This window comes from Schistocerca gregaria, chromosome 11 (assembly GCF_023897955.1).
Source record: "Schistocerca gregaria isolate iqSchGreg1 chromosome 11, iqSchGreg1.2, whole genome shotgun sequence".
NCBI classification, from domain to species: domain Eukaryota; kingdom Metazoa; phylum Arthropoda; class Insecta; order Orthoptera; family Acrididae; genus Schistocerca; species Schistocerca gregaria.
Genome location: NC_064930.1, coordinates 89,042,572 through 89,048,571, shown reverse-complemented (window position 1 = coordinate 89,048,571; position 6,000 = coordinate 89,042,572).

The following is a 6,000-nucleotide window of genomic DNA, read 5'->3' as shown; positions in this document are numbered from 1 at the left end:
TGTATGAAAGTGTTATCTGCACTGGTGTTCAGAGACGTTGTTCAAACCGCTGTGGGATGGACACTGTTTTTGAGATGTTGCAGGCCTCCTACGGGAGGGAGACGAGTTGTTCAGTGTGCCGGACACTGGCGGACACCCCAGTTGAGGTGGTTGCCTGTTAGGCTGAGGCTGCAAACATTATTTGTGAGACACCCACTTATTTCGAGTGTGTTAGTGCCCAGCTGGCACTTCAGTAACGTCTCTAAAACATCACACAGGCTCTGTACGTCGCTGGCGTCGAAACCTTCATGGGACACGAGCAGGTGGAGGGTACACCTGTGACATTTGTGTCACATAAAATTTGTTCTTTCTAATCTTCTCTAAACAATCCAAAATTTTGTGTACGTAGTCTATTTTTAGTCCCTTCATAATGAAGAAGTCAGTAATACATCGAAATGAAGTAGTTAGCTTGTCATAGATCCAGAAGGAGAGTTGCCGAGGAATCTAAAAACTGACTTTAGAAAGAGCACCAGAGATTATCTTGCGTGGCGTGCAAAATCACGCAAGATCTAAGACTACATATTCAGAAGGATCTTTGAATCTCATTCCTCGAACAACTGGACAGTTGTCAGCGCATAAACGTGAAGTGTCCGGGTCCCAGTAATAAACTTACCTACAATCTTGACATAATATTTGTCGTATGAATAGATGTACTCCGCTGCAGCGAACCAGTTGACACGCGTGAAGGCGTACAGATCGTCAGCGAGGCTGAACATTTGCGACGCCTCTGGGTGCCGCTGCTTGCACAGCGCACGGAAGTCGTCGTCAGAGGAGAGGATCCACGGCTGATAACGCAGCAGTCGGTCACTCAACAGCGGCCGTCTGTAGCACACAAGGTGCGAGGTTAAGAGTTAAAAACCTAGCATGTATAGTTTATGCAATAACGTAAAAGTATCCAGGACGGATTTCCACTCAGCAGTGGATTTGAAACTTCCTGGCAGAAGAGTACTGTGTGACTGAATGGGACACAAACCTAGATCTTTTTTATTCCTTAAAGGATGCATAGTAACACAGCAAACAATCGCAAATCCATTGGTCTTTTTAGCGCATCGAGATTTCATCTTTAGATTTCAGACCACTTGAGTGAGACACCGATTATAACTATTTCTTGCAGATCATCAACTCCGTTCTGTGCTGCTATATCGTTTTAACTGGTTTCAGACACATCAAACAGCAGAACTGCAGCGCTTGCCGCAGAATACATCTTGTCTTTAAAGAAGAATTTCGTATGCATTTCAAGAGAGTGAACATGAGATATTTATGTTAAGGATATGAATGAGTTGTTCAAATTTGCTATAGATGATTTTAGACGCTGACATGTAGACATGTCTGTCATGAGCTGAAGCAAAATCTTCCACATTACCACTTGAAAATGGCTCAAAAGGTCAAATCTGCAATTGTAAAACAATTTTTAAAGTCAATGGCGAATATGACGTCCTTAAGAAGAGAGACATCGAGCTAGGCAGGCACGAACCGAGAGCCGCCGTCGCAGCCTTACTTCGGCCAGTGCCTCACCCGCTGCCTTCCAGCCGTCACAGGAGCTCCCCTGCACGGCTGGCGGGACCAGCGCTCCCGGAGGACGGCCACTGCAGTGCCCGGTGGCCTCGGCAGTTGCTTCCTGGACCAATTCCCACTCTGCAGTGGAGAGTGCACGTCGCGGGTCCGACACAGGGCTCTGACTTGCCAGGGAGTTTCCTATCTGCTTTAGGTGGTGTGACATCTGCGATAATTTCCCGTAAAGACTGTATGACAGCTGAAAGCAGAACTCCCACTGGAAGAAGAGCCCTATGGACAATCGTGAGTGTACCGTCAAGCAGGGCCACTTATTGTCCGTTTCAGCTAATCCAACGGCTAAGGACAGCGCCATACGATGACTTAAACTATTTCAAATCCGTCTTTGCAAATACCAAACATGTCTTTTAATTTCACAATAGGTCTTTCGTTTTACTCATGATACCCTTATCAGTTGTGGCACTTTTATAATGTTTCTGCTCACATCCGGCAGTGTGCCTACCACCATCTCACACTGCTATGCTTGACGTGCAGAAGTACATGTCTGCTGACGCAAAAACTTGACAAAATGACGCTTCACTATTGCATAATTTTTTTTTTTTTACTTGGCTCTGAAGCATTCGCTCGGTCTCGCTTCGTGAGCGGTTCTCTCGTTTGGCAGTGAAAATTATCGTATAAAAATTGTTGGCAGTAAAACTTTGTCCTAAGGTCAGTGTTCGGTACATCGATTCGATGCATATGTGTCGGGTACATGTTGTGATGAGAATGCAGCACTCAGAATCGGGTATGAGAGAATTTTTTCCTGATTAATCTACGACTGCATTCCCCATAGCCCGTCAACGATGGAAAGTTTCCATGCTGCCAGATACAATGCAGAACAGTCCGTACTCCGTGTACTTCTTGTAGTGTGGTCCTTGGTTATCACCGTTACTTGTAAACGATGTTCTCAGTTAAAGCATGGAGCTGCATCATAATGAGTTCCGTGTGATGTCTGGGTCCCCAGTTTGACTGGAAAGCAGTTCCTCCCATAAGACATGTGGCGCCATGGTGCTAAGGCTCGCAAATCATTTCCACGCTACGTACACCAGCACGCTGTTCTGTTTAGAGGTACAGTAACACACCTACTCCACTGACAAGCTGGGACTCAGAATTCGTGCCGCGATAAAATTTATCGTTTGCATGCCACAGATCCAGGAAGTAGATGCATACTGACAATGATCTCAATAATCATTATATTGACATTATTTTGGCAAAGAATTTCGGGAAAGGGCTGTGTTTAACGCAATGGAACCGTTCATTTCATAAGGCAACCAAAGAAAGTATTTAAGTGGAGGAAGGAGGTGAACATACAGCCGGTGTGGCCGAGCGGTTCTAGGCGCTTCAGTCTGGAAGTGCGGAGCTGCTACGGTCGCAGCTTCGAATCCTGCCTCGGGCATGGATTTGTGTGATCTCCTCAGGTTAGTTAGGTTGAAGTAGTTCTAAGTTGTAGGGGACAGATGACCTCAGATGTTGTCCCATAGTGCTCAAAGCCATGTAGTCCCATAGTGCTCAGAGCCATTTGAACCATTTGAGGTGAGCATACAATCTCCACTAAAACAAAAGGAAGAGAAGGCCTAGAAACTTCTGGACAACTTGCCTATGTACTACACAGCAGTAATACTACAATACTGACTGCCATACTCATTTTGGGGGAACGTGCCTTGGCACACAGAATGGCGAATCCACAGAAGACGCAATCAATACTCGCCACAGAGACGTGGAGTGTCGTTAAGCGAGGCAGACCGCTACCACGGAAGGCAATCGTCGTCAATTAGGGTACAGAGGCAGGGTCAGTGTGCTATAGGCGGCTTTGGCCTGTAGTGCTCGAGCCATTACTAAAGCTATCATGCGAGTCCAGTAATGAAGTGGATTGGAGAAATTTAGAAATGACCGACTGTAAATGGCGATACGTCAACTACAGGAGAGACACGAAATGGTGGGCTGCCTGAACTAGGAGGGCGGTACCTAAGCTGCACCACTGCCGGTGGAGCTCTGTGGATCCCTCCCCTCTTGCATCTCCGGTTTTCGACTTTGTACTGACATCCAACAGAAGGTAAACACGCTGGGTCATATGAATAAACAAGACGACGTTCTCTGGAGAAGATTCTGCGAGCAAAAGAACATTCTATCAGGAAGTTCTTACGAGCCAAACATTCGAAGCCATAATCTCTGATGAGAGAGTTCCTTTTTCTCACTACCTCTGCTCCCTGCTGAGTTGTCGGTGTGTGTGGTCTGCCGTGTCCGGCACACAAAGCACGCGCCGTGTCACGTTCCATTGAGCTCGAACAAACGGGCGACATGTCTGGAACCGGCGTCAGTGTGTTCAGGCAGAGTTGCACTACGTTGCATTTTGTTTATTTTATGTGCGGCAACAAATTATTATGACAACTACGTACAGCTTACGAAAATGTCTTTACTTGCGATGTTACCGAATTTACAACATGTGGAAAACTTTTCAGTTATAGATGTCTGGTGAACACATTATGCGAACGAAATCTTAAGATTAAATGACTTTTTATCCACTTCAAGCCGGAACTCTGTCCCAGTTCTCCAACACGTGGCAAGCCCGTAAGCGGCCCACCATGCGTTCCTTACGAGTAACAGGTCGCTAGGTTTGCAATAAACCAGTTATTAATTTTTGTGGTAATCCTACTTATTTCTAACATCACACTGTATAAGACTTATGCTGTGAGAAGACATGATGGTGAACGTCAGAAAACGTCAGTGACACGGTTGTTTGGTGTAGGTCTGCAGCTAAATGTTCTCCTACATCAGTCTGAAAACTTGGATCTACTAAATAGCAATAAAAATGTTTCAATTTTCACTTCTTTTGAGAGGTAGTCCGCAGATAATGTTCTTATTGTCAAAGCGATATAAACTTCTACAGCTCCTCAATTCAGCACTTCGATGGGCTATATACTTCTTTTTTTGCGTCCCAAGCAATATGGAATCTGCCATCATAGCCAAAATGTAGGTAACAGTTAACAGAACTTACTCAGCCCGAAGAATGCTACAGATCTGGCTTCAATATTTTCCGGTTGTGAGAAGCTCCTCAAGTTTAGTTCACACGAAATCGGAGAACATTCTTTGTCTTAAGCAACATCCCTCACCTTTTTACTCACGTTGAGCACGTTCTCGGTTGGAGTATATTTTCTGACTCGCTTTACTCATGTTGACTTCGAAATGTCCTCCCAAAATTTCCAGTACGAAGTGCATCCTCCGCTTTGCTGACTCGCCCCACTACACTTCTCCAGCAGCTCAGCTCTCACCTGCACTCTGCTAGTGGCTCTTCGCCGGCAACCTCCCACCCTTCGTCGTCGTCTTCATTGCTTCACCACTCACAGAGAGCCGTAGTCTGGCAGCTCCTCCGCCACTGCCTCCGTCAAATGCTCCACCACCGTCGCCGCCACCTGCGCCACCGTCGACTCCCTCTCCAGCAGCGTCGCTGGCTCTGTCGCCAACACCGTCGCCAGCGCCAAACCGCTGCTCGCCCCATCGCCCGCACCTCTGCCGGAGCCGGAAGTTCCAACCACATCCACCACCACTGTAGCTTCGTCACCGCCGTCATAAACTACTGTCAATGTCCGTACCTACACACAACTGGGGACACCTGTTACACCACAAGTTTTATGCATGCACTCATAAGACCAAACAAAGGAAAGAGAAAAGGTAAAACCTCACGATTCCAAATGAAACCAAGCCAAAAATGATTTCACTAAATTTATGGACATGAAACCAATAACTCCTCTCAACTATCGTCCTTTGTATCTACGTCTCCATACATAATCCGCAAGCCAACGTGAGGTGCGTGGCGGAGGGTACCCTGTTCCACAACTAGTCGTTTCCTTTCCTGTTCCGCTCGCTGACAGAGCGAGGGACAGACGCCAGTCTATATGCCTCCTTAGGAGCCGCAATTCCTCGTATCTTGTCTTCGTGGACCCTACCACAAATGTATGCTGGCGTCATTAAGATCGTTCTGCAGCCAGGTTCTCTACACTTTCTCAGTTGTTTTCTTCGAAGTGAGTGCCTCCTTCCCTGCTGAGCTCCAGAAGCATATACGTAACAGTTGCATGCTGATCGAAATCTACCTGCTCCCCCTGAATTGTTTCGATGCCTTCTTTCAATCCGACCTGGTGCAGATCCCAAACACTCGAGCAGTGCTGAAGAAGAAGTCGCGCTGGCGTCCTATACGGGCTCTCCCACACACGAACCACACTTTTACAAAACTCTTCCAATAAACCCAAGTCGACCGTTCGCCTTCCCTACCAGAATCCTCACACGTTTATTCCATTTCATCTCGCTTCGCAACATTACGCCCAGATATTTAAACCAAGTGACTGTGGCAAGCAGGATACTTGGAGTGCCGTAACCTGATATCACGGGTTCGTTTTTGCTTCACATCCGCTTTCT